Below are 14,813 nucleotides of genomic sequence, written 5' to 3'. Positions count from 1 at the left end.
AGTGGCTCATGCCTATAATTCCAGCACTTTGGGAGGCCGATAGGATAGATCACTTGAGGTACAGAGTTCGAGACCAGCCTGGCAAACATAGTGAAACACCATCTCTACTAAAAATACAAAAAATTAGGCTGGTACGGTGGAACCCACCTGTAGTCCCAGCTACTCGGGAGGCTGAGGCAGGTGAATTGCTTGAACCCAGGAGGCGGAGGATGCAGTGAGCATAGATGGTGCCAGGGCACTCCAGCCTGGGTGACAGAGTCAGCCTTTGTCTCAAATAAATAAATAAATAAATAAATAAGAAAAGAAAAAATAAGCATAGATTGTGTCTTCTAATAACTACTATCTGGAAAACAAAAGAAAATATCCTAGAGAGCCTTTCTATGTGTTCTATCATAGGGTGATCAACTCACCTCTCTTGTGAAATATTTATTAAAACAACCATTATTTGAAGCTGTATCGTACTTTTGAATCATGTCGAATACATTGAATTTTTAACGTTATTATATATTAACTACCATTTAACTAGCTTTCTCTATTCTGAATGTATTATGTTGTCAATTTGAATGTGGAATCTTGCAGTTAACACTTTTTGTTGTAAATATTAATTAGCAGTTTTAGATCTACCAATATCTCTCTCAATCTTTAACCTATCAAACTTAGTCAAGAAATCATCAATATTTGTGTCTTCTCCAAGTAAAACAGTTTGTTATAACCTCACAAAATAATTATCAATTGAAACAGGCTAAATATAACATAGTAGTTAAAATACCCAAGTTGAGATTAATTCTAAATTATTCTTGAGTGTTATACTTTAAATAATGACTAAAATCCTATTAGACTGGCATGTAGCTCAGCACTCTCTCATAAAAATATCTCAGAAACCCTATCAAATATTTTGCTCAAATCCAGTTTCACTATCATTATTGTATTTCTAGACTAGAAATTGTATGCCAAATAGTGTTTTTTAAAAAGCATATATGGAAAGTAACTCATTGTTTTTAAGAAACCGTATCTTCCTATAATAACTATAGATATGACTGATACATTATCTAAAATATGCATCCTAAAATCTATCTGTGACTTATTTTAACATTACTGACAAATGTTATATACTATTCACACTGGTGTTATTGGGAACCTAATCATTTGCCCATCTTTAGCTTTTTGATTCCTCTCTTGTTCTCCCTAGCTCTGTAATGATCACATTTTCCATTACTTAACCCCTAATCTATGAGTTCATACATTCAGATAAAGACCATGGGACTCATTTATAGTGATCAAGTCTCCTAGCAACTCTACAATTATTTGAAAATTCAGATTCCTCTTATTATGTTCATTTTCTCTATTCAGACAGAAAATACTGTTTCTGCATAAAAAAAGAAAAATGCAAAATAGCAAAAGGTAAGTTTGAATCTCTCTTTGCTGTCAATCAGTCCTGAGCATCATACTTATTATTTTTGGGGAATTTCCAGAAACATAAAAAAATTAAATTCAAATTATGGAAGCAATATATCATAAATGGAGAAAAATATCAAAATGAAGACATGTAATATTAAGACATCTCTAGGTATGTATGTACGTAGGCATGTATGAAATTATTGTATAGCTTTGCATTTATGCATAATGAATAAATATTTAACATATAATTGGCATATCTCTATAATATCTTTGTGACTTCCTGATGACCACATAGGGTTGTGTCAGGCACATGTACTATGATTTACTTAACTTTACATGTTTGACTAGACATTTAGATTATTCCCAAAAGATAAAATTTAAAAATAACACACTTAAATACAGATATTTATTTCAGATTCAGTTCAGAAAATTAATTAAAATTGTTGTGTGACTATCTAGCAGTAAAACTATCAAAAATTGGCTATCCTGTCATATATCTATAGTTTATTCGAAACTTTTTCAAATTGACAATGGTTTTTACTTTGAATTATAAAGTACTTAAAATGTCCTGTGCAGTTAGTGAACAACATTGCAGTTACATGCAACAGTCAGAGTAAGTTAACAGGCATTCAGTAGAACTTCAATATCTTAAATCGCAGTTTTTTTAAAATTATATTTCTAAGTAATTTTCTCCTTTAGTCTGGAATATTTTAATGGGAAAAAAAAAGCATTTAATCCTAATAATTTGGAGTCCAAGTAAGCAAACTGAAATAATACTTCACATGTGTTTAATAAGTACTGCATATTTCTTTCTTTTCTTTTCTTTTTTTTTTTTTTTTGAGAAGGAGTCTCGCACTGTCGCCCAGGCTGGAGTGCAGTGGCGCGATCTATGCTCACTGCAAGCTCCGCCTCCCGGGTTCACGCCATTCTCCTGCTTCAAACTCCCGAGTAGCTGGGACTACAGGCGCCCGCCACTACGCCTGGCTAATTTTTTTGTATTTTTAGTAGAGACGGGGTTTCACCGCGTTAGCCAGGATGGTCTCAATCTCCTGACCTCGTGATCGGCCCGCCTGGGTCTCCCAAAGTGCTGGGATTACAGGCGTGAGCCCCCGCACCCGGCCAGTACTACATATTTCTTAACTTTACAAAATATTTTCCTATGTAATCTGTGTCATATGTTTTTTCAAACAGAAATGACAGGTTTTTAATGGTCAATAACAGTAGATCTTGTCTTATTTGAGTAGGTGACTCTACATTTAAGAATAGCAGAAAGATACCCAATACATTAAAAAAAACGGGAGTTTCAGGATCATCCCTTTGGACGTCTGTAAAGATGTATTTAGTCTTGGGCTGGCTAAAATTTAGTACATTCCTATTTCACTTGCTTAACTTTGTTGCAGTGAATCTCAGTATGACCACCGAAATGATACCCACTTAAATATAAAAATGGATATCAGGAAGTAGCATATTTTCAGAGACTGTGTTTGTTAAAATTGTGTAAGTTGTTAGGAGTGTGTGATTCTCTCAATACTAAATATAAATAAAGGGAATATGCTAGAGTATTAGATAAAGTAAGAAATCCAAAAATAGTCCCAGACTTCTGTAGTCTTCCTGGGAGTCTCTATTATCTAATTTCTGTTACCATGAACAACAGATTTTGGGACACAAATCTGGAAAGCCAATGCAAATACACAACAGTAATTAGTTGAAAGGATCGTAAAGCCAGATAAAATTGAACGCCTTAAAAAACACAAATGGCACAGTCTCCTTGCTGAGATTGCCAAGATAATAACGATACCTTCAGTTAGAAAGCTACAAAATGAAAATGATTTCTAAATACTTCTTTGATTTTTACATTAATTATTTATCCATTGGCCACATCCAATGTTTAGACATTGTTACAACAACTGGAGATATAAAAATAACAAACTGAAACTAATTATTTTAGAGTCAGAGTCCCTAACGTGAAGAAGTTTACCATTTAGTAAGGAAGATGTCAAAGTACACAATTACTGCAATAAAGTATGATACATATACCTACAATCTGAAAGCAGATTGCCAAGAAACATGTAGGTGGAGAACCTAAACAAGTATCTGGAAGTCAAGTAAAGCTGTTATGAGAAACTAGTGTCTAAGACAAGCTATATATTTTAATATTTATTTGGTGTGAAGAGAGAAAGTGTAGTAGACACTGAGGAAGTAACTTATGAATAGGTTGAAACCCAGGCAAAACATTTGGCGTCTCTGAGTGTTTTTCTGGTGTGTTGTAAGGGACTTATTCCATATAACTTTGGGTAATTACTTCTTGAACCTAATCTTCTGCCTGAACTTATATTAGTTATCTAGGTCTATTATTTATTTATTTATTCATTTATGTATTTGGTATAATTCTATTCTAAGACTGGAATTCAACAACCTCTCTAAACCACAAACCTCTGTGCTTATACTGGTGAAGTTAAATCACCCAAGTGTAACTTCCTCTTTACCCATTATTCATTAGGCTGACACTTAATGGAATTATACATTATTCTTAGAGAAATCTAGCCAGAAGAGTGGTTTTGAAAAAGATTGGTGAGAATAAGACTGTAATACAGAGAGCAGTGTGAAATAATAAAATTTATTTGAGCACACTGGGAGTTAAAGTATTCATTTTAATAAATTAGAACTACCATTCCAAACATAGGTTGAAAGTAAATTTAAATTGCTTTAATTTATTCAAACCTTCTAAAATGGGATATGGATATGTAACATTAAATGAATGCGTTTTCAAAGGTTATTCATTATTAGCTTTCATCCTGACGTTTGCTCTATTTAATGACAGAAAATTAGAAAGATTCTATGTGACCCAGTTCAGAAAATATACCCAATAATAAGTTAAAAATAAAATTTGTTTCAAAGGCACTGAAAATATATAAGTTGGACTCTGCAAACTGCGGTCATTATTGTTTATAAATATCATTGCTTGGTGTTGAGCAAAGATGCTCTTTCACATGGAACAAAGACATGTATGGTAGAAGTTCAATATTCTAACAAATAGAAACATATAATAAAAAGTAAGAATAAAGATATCCTCAGATATGTATTAATATTCTATTTTACTAGAGTTATGTACACCTTATGGTTATGTGCAGAAAGGAAAATGGCCTATAAAGTTGAAGAAAAAAGAATATGTCCCAAAGAGACCTGCTGTTGAAAGTCCATACCTAATAATTACATCAGGAGTGTCTATACATCTATATACCTGTATTGTTAACCAGTTATAGGTTTTCATAATAAAATGGGTATGCACTTCAGTTCATTTTATGTAGCCACTGCATTTTATATACATTTCCTACTGATTCATAATATATATTGTTATAGAAAAAAGGGTCAGAGGATTCCTATATTAAACAATTCTATATAACGTTGCTTTAATCTGCATATTGCAAAGTTGTTTTCTGTATTTAATGCCTCCTAACTAAATCTTTGCACATTCACATTTGAAACAAGGCAGAGATATTAGCATGTTAATAAAACAAAATATTTATATTATCAAAGTTTAACAATGACTTTATATTACTGTTGCAATCAGAATATGCAACAACATTCTAGAGCATGGGTTTCAACATACAATTTTAACAAAAATATTTTGGAAAATATGACTATTGTGAAATAACTTTATTACATATTTAAAATACCATGATGCTGGCATAGGAATTTATTGACTTTTTATATTTTAGTGACTTACAGCAACAACAATTTATTTTTTCTTATAATTCTCTAGGCTTAGAATTGGTGTGGGAGGTGGCTAACTAGGTGGTTTCTCTGCTATCCCCGTAGTAATGGCTGTGTTCACACGCAGGACTATCTTTAGTTGGTGGTAGGGCTGAGCTCAACATCCAGGAAAGCTTTAGTCACATGACTGACTTCTAAGGGTTCCTCTGTATCCTCTACCTTCCTGTGCTATCTTTCATTATTCGGCATCTAGCCAGGGTTTTCTGTTCAGCATAGCAGCTGGCTTGGCAGTTTGACTTTTTAATAATAACATTTAAAACTTACTAGTTGTATGCATTTTATATATGGTGAGATAATTATTAAGTACAAGGAAAGCTAATGGTTTAGTGATTTTAAGAGGCTTGAGTTAGGATTCGGATGTTGTAGTTCAATTCTTCTCTTGTCCAAGGGCTATTCATGGCTTTCAGTTTCTCAAATGAACTAATTTTTCTCCAATATAGATCATTGCATTGAATTTTAATACTGGTCTATCAGTTTAATCCTTGCTTAAGAGTTTGGAAAGCAACATTTAAAACAAATTACCAACTGGAAATGTCTACTCAAGGATTAAAATTTAAGTTTTCATCATTTCTAAGATTTACATATCAAAAGTCAGTGTCTTCCCTTGATGACACTAGGATCATCTTGTTAAATGAACTGATGCGTTCAACTGCTATGGCTTCTTACTGTTTCGTTTAAAAGATCTATGGGTCTTGGGATTTATCTAGAGGATATTATACTCAACTAGTTCTTTTGGGCTTCACAGAAGTTTGATGTAGTAAGATTAAATAAAACATAGCAAAAACTTATAATCTAAAGAAATATATACAAACTCTTAAATTTCTGTTTTTTGTTTTGCCTTTTTAAAGCATTTTCTTTACTGCTTCATATTTAATGAATTTACATATGACGCTATAAAAGGCAAATATAAACATGCTTTCTCAGAGGCTCATCATAGGCTAGAAAACTCTTAATTTTAAATAAACTATTCTAATTGTGTATGTGCTTTAATAATGTGGCTTATGGTGCAAATGATATATTAAGTAAAATTAAGCTTTAAAAAAACTTTTCCATATTATTTTGGACTATAGTTTCTGAAATGATGCTAGCCAGTGACTAATCTTAAGAGTTCTTAAGGTAGGTAAATAGATAACCAGAACAGAACACATGGAATACTTTTTAAAAAATTTCATGAAGACATAAACAAACCTCCCAAGGAAAGGTAGATAGTCATAACTATTAAATTACATTGAATTCCTCGTTAGAAAACTTCCAACAAAAGTAACTTCAGATCCAGATTTCTTTTTCCAGTGGCAAATATCTATTAAACAGTTAAAGAAGAGTAATGTTCATTTTTCACAATATCTCTCAGAGATTAGAAGAAGAAATACTCTCAACTCATTTTATGAGGCCAGCATTTTCCAAATGGTTACAAGATGTACAAGAGAAGAAAAATACAACCTCAAATCTCTCATGAACATGTATACAAAAATACTCAACATAATTAGAAAACTAAATTCATGAATAAAAGGAAAGGAGGGGTAACACAAGGAAAAAATATATTTATTGAGCACTTAAAAATTGATGACTATCACCCACCATATTGGCAGATCAAAGAATAAAAACTCATCTAAATAGGTGCAGAAAAGGCATTTGACATTATTCATCATAATTCAAAAGCAGTAACCCTTGGAAAACAAAGAATCTAAGGCAACTTCTTTACCTTGGTTAAAGGTATTTAACAAAAACAGAAATGCACAAAAAAACAAAAGCAAGACCTAAAGCTAACTCATACAATAATTGAAAAATGAAATGATTTTGCCATTTCCCTTTCAGGTTCAAAACCATGCTTCTATTCACATCATGCAGAAAGTCTTAGCCAAGAACATATTGATTCCAAGACTGGGGCAGAGACAATGTGAGTTACAAGATGACCTTGGAATGTATTATGATTACTTAAAGAAATGATCAGAAAAAAAAATAAATCTAAGGATATAATCATAAAAAAGATCATAGAAGCCACTCTTAAAGAGCTCCTGTATTTGCTTTCACGATGATATACAGAAATACCTGAGACTGGCTCATTTATAAAGAAAAGAGGTTTAATTGGCTCATGGTTCCACAAAATGCACAGGAAGCATGGAAGCATCTGCTTCTGGGGAGGCCTCAGGGAGCTTTTAGTTATAGTGGAAGACAAAGCCAGAGCAGGTATCTTCACATGGCTGGAGCAGAAGGAAGAGAGATACGGGGAGGTGCTGCACACTTTTAAACAACCAAATTTCATGAACTGACTATTGTGATGACATCACCAAGGGGGATGGATGGTGTTAAACCTTGAGAAACCACCCCCATGATCCAACAACCTCCTACCAAGCCCCAGTTCCAACACTGGAGATTACAGTTGAACATAAAATTTGGGTTGGGACACAGTTCCAAACCACATCATCTCCCAATGTCCAAAGCTGGAACCATTATTTTATCATTGATAACATCCCTTTCTTATTACCCTCTTTGCATTCAGGAAAGAACTATTTTTCGATATAATCATAAAAATGGTTGAAGGCTATTATTCAGTCTAACCATAAAACACTTAACTTCTGCATGTAGACTATTTAACAAATATTTATTATGTATTCATGCACTTATCACTGTTCTAGGAAAGAGGACTTATAATATTTTTTTAAAAGTAAAAAAAAAAATTGCATTCATGGAACATACATTTTAGTCATCAGGTATTAACAATTTAGTTAAAAAATATATAGTTCTAAAATGATGCCCATGCATTTAATCAAAAAGTTGAATTCACACTCTTCATAGTACTCATGTTTTGTTCATAGTACCAAAGCATCCATTCCTGAAAGCATTTTGTTGAGTGTAGTGTAAATTGTTTATCTAGACAGTTCTAAACTTACTATTTAGAGAACTTACATTAATGTAGGTTTGGAAGATCTTCTGATTTACTTAGCCTAGATCTGTGGTGTCTGAAAGACCATCCTCATACAATTTTGATTCTTGCAAACAAATTACTATCCAAGGCAAAACAGGACGAACATATTCTGCACTTAAATAAAGTGAAAATTGAAGACTTACTTCCCCTCAGAGATTATGAGTAACAGAGAAGATAAAGGATGTGGAGTTCAGATGGATAATAGCTTGAACTAGCTGAGCTGAAGAGAGGTCTAAGTGAATATTGATACAAGATAAGAATATTATCATATTTGAACTTGTTTTCATTACCTGAAAACGGGTACATATTTAATAATTTTTAATCCCTTTTGTACACAAGTTACAAAATCTCTCATATATTGTCATATAAAGGATGAATCATGTATCTTGCTTGGCTAAACTGGAAAGAAAGAAGTAATATGTTTTGAGGTGAAAGTTTCACCATCCCATTGGATGGTGAAAATCCAATGGGAATTTGCTGAAATCTTGGAAAGTCTGTGTGGTCTACCTCAGGCCATGATGCTGAGAGAACAGACTGGATAATTTTCTCAGATAAGGATTGACAGTGAGGCCCCCCTGCTCACAGTTAAGTTATAGTTGTACATAAATCTTATTTCTGGAAAAAATATTTATTAAAAAATCATTAATTCTGCAACATCACAGAAACTTGGCTAAAAATTTAGAAGTATAATTCCTCTCACCTGACAGGATAGAATGAGAGCAATAGCAAATGAGTTAAAATTATAATTTTCTTTTAGTTTTCCATGTAAACTGCTCCTAGATTCATCTTTAACATTTACACTAAACTCACCACCTATGCCAACACAATATCACACTGTTGGAAGTTAGGGGTACATGAGTATTTTTTATGTTATATTTTTATGTTAATACTGATTTACCAATTTATTTCTGGGACAATATAATTCCAGTCACGAACCATGACTTTTATGTGTCTGACAACTGTGACTTGTTTATATTATGCATTTCTGAATTATTCAAAAATTAATTACTGTTTTCCAGTATAACTTATCTCAGAACTAAAACTATTATATCCATATTATCTATATAAATGATCTGATTGAATTCTATAAACTAACATATATACATGCTATTTCCAGGTAAGGAGCTAAAATATACATGGCATTTCTAGTTGAGAAATTGTTTTTCGACATTTTCAACTGATAATAATACTCAGTCCAAAATATTTTCTAAAGAAATGAAAATATAAAGAGAGAGACTGCTTGGTAATGTCATTATGAATTAATTTTATTTTGGAAAACAGATTATGTATCCTTGAAAATCTAATTTATAGTGGTTAAGGGAACAAACACTTTAATTATCTGGCTCTTGTCTTAGTTTTCATTTGTAACATCAAGAGAGATATGTTTAATTTTATTTATCCATGATTCACACTGCTTACATAATTTTTCAGTGGAGACTTCTAGAAAGACAGGAGATTTAAATCTCTATATATTCAATTCTCAGTATGAAATAAACACCTTTTGTCATTAACTGACAATTGAGAAATGTTTCTTATATTAATCCATACATACCATATCTCTTAATTGTGCCTGGAGTGTTATTCTTCAGTATGAATGAGTAAAGCAATAATGACATATACCATTCTGTGGTTATCTGAAGCCATTTTTTTTTTTCTTCCTGTTTATCTTATGTTCAATAAGAGTGATCTCTATCTTGACAGAAGATAGGCCATTCACCATGTTTAGAATGTGCTTAAAAATTCACTCAATTTTTTCCTATGCCTATAAGCACCCTTATTAGAGTTTACTACAGTAAAATTCCTTTTTCCCCATCTGTTTTGACAGAATAGGAGGCAACATCATGGCAAAGCTGATATTGGTCTTTGTGGAACACTAATTGGTGGATAAGATTTAAATATGGCAATATGTTGAGTTTATTTTTGTCTTTGTCCAGAAAATGATTATACCCATTTTCTTTTCATCTTTAAAAACATCTATTGCTTCAATGTACAACTAATTATAAATATGATAAAATTTCATGTAAACAAGCTTCTCGTTTTGTATGTGCTGCTTTCAATATTTTCGTGAGCATATTTCCACAAGTATGTTTGGCCTATAATTTTTTATGTCTTTCTGTTTTACTTCGTTTTCTGTTTCTTGTAGCACATGAAACTGGGTAATTAATGAGGAATTGGAATGTATTTCCTATGGCTACGGAGGCTGGGAAGTCCAAGGTGGCGGGAGCCCATCTGGTGAGAACCTTCTTGCTGGAAGGTACTCTCTGAAGAGTCCCATGATAGCACAGGGTATTATATGGCAGGGGTGCTGAGCATACTAACATGTTAGCCCAAGTCAGATGAGAACTAAACTTGTTATAGCAATTATCGAATTTTAAAACTGGAATTATTCTGAAGCACCACGCAATTTCAGTCACTTAGAAAGAACAAACAAATAAGATGTAAGACTGATACCTCACATCTTTATCCCTTTGTATGGAAATGTGGACATGGAAGACGAGAGCAATGCTACGTGAGTCATATTAGAGAATTAGGAAAAGGAAGACAAAAACTGGATTTATCTTTATTTTAGCCTGCTATTCTGTTTATTATAAATTTTGCATTAATTTTGGTATTTCAGAATACTGCATTTTAATATTTAACTGGATTATTAAGTATTTTGTCAATCCTTTAAATTTTGCACCCAAGTCAAGTGCCTAATTTGCCTTACCCTAAACCTGAATCTACTGGAGTATTTCATAAAGACTAAAAAGTAATGAGTTCTGGATTATTCTGATACCAAAACCAAATGAAGACATCAAAAGAAACAAAAACTTCAGGCCAATGTATCTTATTAATATTGATGAAAATATATTCGACAATATAAAAAGAATTTTACAACATGAAAATCATAATATATCCCAAGGTTGGATTAACCTCTTAATATCAACTAATTAAATGTATCTCATAAATAGAAGAAATGACAAAAAAAAAGATCATCTTAATACACACTGAGAAAAGTGTTTTACAAAAATCAATAATTCTTTATTATGATAAAAGCACTCAATTAAGTAGGGACTGAAGTCTGTTTCCTCAACATAAAAGATAGTTACATATAATCCACAGATAACATGATATTTAAGGGTGAAATATTAATTGCTTTTCCCTAAGATCAAGAATAAGATATGAATGGTTAAACATATAATTTCTAAAACTTTAGTCACAAGTTGTTTTATTTCTAAAAATGCTGCTAACTACAGTTGTGCACCCATGCAATCAGTAAATAACGCTGGAATTTAATAGGAAAGAAAACTCTGAGATGGTTTAAAAAGAAATTAGACAAAACAAACTTTTAAGAAGATATCAAACAAATTGAGAATTACATGTTGAAAACATATAGTATTAGAGGTAGCATGTATTCAGCAAAAAAAAAAAAGAAAAGAAAAGAAAAAAAATCATAACAAAATAAATAGGCCTCATCAAAAAAGTTTCTGTCTTTTTCAAAACAAATTTGGGGTTACATGTGCTTTTATCTAATGTTTTATTCTGTTTATTTTCTAGGTTAACTCATCTTAAATCATCATCTGCTGCAAACTATATTGGCTACAAAGTGATGTTTTAATCTTAATTTAGAGAGGTCTGATTTTAAATTATGAGTATATCTTTGTGGATATATAGTAGAAGTGTAACTTATCTTCTTTCAAACTCAGTATTCCCATCTGCAAATAGATCACGAATTAGCCATTAGCAAATGATCATCAAAGTATACTTCGTGTTGTGTCATTACTCTTTTTGGCAGTGATAATCCAAGGATAAAACAATCCATGGAGAAATTCAGTCTATATAGAATATCTGTCTTACTAGTGAAAATAGGCTTCTCCATATGGTTTCATCATTTTCCTTCCTGTAATAAGGAAATCCTGCCATAGCTTACCATAAAATACACTGCAGTAGTCCCCCCTTTATCCAGACTTTTGTTCTCTGTGGCTTCAATTATCCTGGTCAGCGACAGTCCAAAAATATTAAATAGAAAATTCCAGAAATAAATCTTGACCTTTAAAATGCATGCTGTTCTGAGTAGCATGATGAAATCTCATGCCACACCTTCTGTCTTGCCCAGGATGCGAATTCTCCTTCAGTTGAGTGTGTCAACGCTGTCCACAGTCTTCGCCCCTTACTCACATAGTAGCCTTCTGGGCTACTGGATCCACTGTCACTGTATCCCAGTGCTTATGTAAGTAGCCCTTATTTAAACTACTCCTGGCCCCAAAGTGTAAGAGAAGTGACACTGGCAATTCACATATGTCAAAAAGAAGCCATAAAATACTTTTCTTTAACTGAAACGGTGAGAGTTCTTGACAAGAAAGAACAACAACAACAAAAAAATATGCTGAGGTTCCTAAGATCTGGAATAAGAACAAATATTGTCCATGAAATTGTGAAGAAAAAAGAAATTTGTGCTGGTTTTGTTGCTAAGTATCAAACTGGAAAACTGTAAGTGCTGCCATAAGATGAAAAAGGCATTATATTTGTGGGTAGAAGACATGGATAGAAAACGTTGTGATTGATGTCAATATTTTGAACCAGATTAACTTAATTTTAATTAAATGAAACTTTATTATAGGTGTCTATGTATAGGAAAAAGCAGAGTATATATAGGGTTCAGTACTATGTATAATTTCAGACCTCCATTGGGAGTCTTGGAACGTATCTCCTGTGGATAAGTGGGAACCACTATACTCAGAGTTGCCCACTTGTAACTCTTCACCAATAAGTACCTACAGTTGTTTGAAGAAATAATACAATAATATATATTATTGTACATATATACATATATAAGTATATATATGTTATTGCATATATGTATATGTTATTACTATATTAGTTACTATATACATATGTATCATTATATATGTTTGATTATTATATATGTATGTATGTGTGTATATATATCCTTTAATTCCCTCCAGAGCCTCCAAATATATTTTCTTTTATTAATACTTGCTATGTAGTCAATATTTTAAATCAACCAATCTCAAATTTAGTAAAATCTATCTAGATATTTCTGTGTAATACAATATCAGGCAAAGATTAAGAATCAGGATTGGTAGTTTTTTATATAGGTAACAAACATACAAATTTGAAATTGTCTTGAAAAAATGAAGACCTATGGTTTCTTTAACTGACTTTAGGAGAGTAGAGGAGAAAAAAATCTTGAGTTTGAGTAGTTTCTAAGAGTAGATTAAGAATGAACCAGAAGCATAAAGAGGAACAGAATTTAGATTTATGAGTGAAAAGGAATGGAATTAGACCATCTCATAAAATGAGATTGAAGTTTTTCTTTAAGGCAAATTAGGAAACACTTATTGACTGGCCAATAAATATGAGGTATTATGCTAGGAATTTGAAATACAGGAGTGAAAACGGACCCCCTGACATACAGACACTGCCACTTTAGAAGAAAAGACAATACTGGTAATAATAAAATGAAAATGGCAAGTGATTTTTTTAGTAAGGTTTAGTAAGTGGGATTTAGTAAGTGGAAAATGCACCTAATTTCACCTTGGGGAGGCACTGCTAAGTTTCTGAAGAAAAAAAAAAATTGAAAAGTGAGATGAATATGTATAGCGAGAGCAGGACAAGCGTAGACTCATGGGACTGAAGAATCATTATTGGTGAAGTAGAACAGCTTTTCCATCATACTGATTTCTGAGGAACATGTCTGACTTTGTTTTGTTTTTCCAAGCTTGCACTGTAATACTTCACATCATTTTTTTTCTTGTTTAATGACTTGATCAGATAAGAGAATCACAGTCATCAAGTACTTTCTTGGGGAGTCACCCTTCATTCATATTCTACACCAGCAGGACTCTTGACGAGCTTAGCAAACTGATGCCATCGTGTAATTATTAGCTAGATTTTATCTGGACCTTTTAATAGGACTCTAATTTTAAACTTAGTTTCACTTGCTTTTAAGGCTGGCCTCAATGCCTGAAACAAGGAACGTGTGTTTTACGTCTGTGTTGTGTGTACGTGAATGTTCTGAAACAAGGAACGTGTGTTTTACGTCTGTGTTGTGCGTACGTGAATGTTCTGAAACAAGGAACGTGTGTTTTACGTCTGTGTTGTGCGTACGTGAATGTTCTGAAACAAGGAACGTGTGTTTTACGTCTGTGTTGTGCGTACGTGAATGTTCTGAAACAAGGAACGTGTGTTTTACGTCTGTGTTGTGCGTACGTGAATGTTCTGAAACAAGGGTCAGAATTGGAACATTCTTTAGAAGTGTTCTCTTGTGTGTTAAATGCATGGGAATGAGACAGAAGCAAAGATGTGACTCTGTGAAGAGAAATAGCTTTTATCATATGAATGAGAGTAATGAATTCTTAATTCTCAGTCACAAAAATAGTAAAATACAATGGGAATTTCCAGTGTAAAATAAAATATCTGTACTCAGATCATTGCTGCAGAGATAAAGTAAAATATTATTATACAACTCTAAAGTGACATGAAAAGAATGCAACTGTTCAACCAAATGGCTCAAAGCGTAGCCATTATCATTTTTCTTAAATATTCCCCAAATTTAATATTTGATGGGGTGTGACATTCCACCATCACCACATAATTTATCTCTTGTTTTAATATTAATCCATTACTGACACACTGAGTAACAGATATATAATTTGCTTATGCTGTATATCTGATTTTCATGAATGCAGATATCTGACAGTCATCCTTGATC

Source organism: Chlorocebus sabaeus, chromosome 9 (assembly GCF_047675955.1).
Source record: "Chlorocebus sabaeus isolate Y175 chromosome 9, mChlSab1.0.hap1, whole genome shotgun sequence".
NCBI lineage: Eukaryota > Metazoa > Chordata > Mammalia > Primates > Cercopithecidae > Chlorocebus > Chlorocebus sabaeus.
This window is presented reverse-complemented; position numbering follows the sequence as displayed.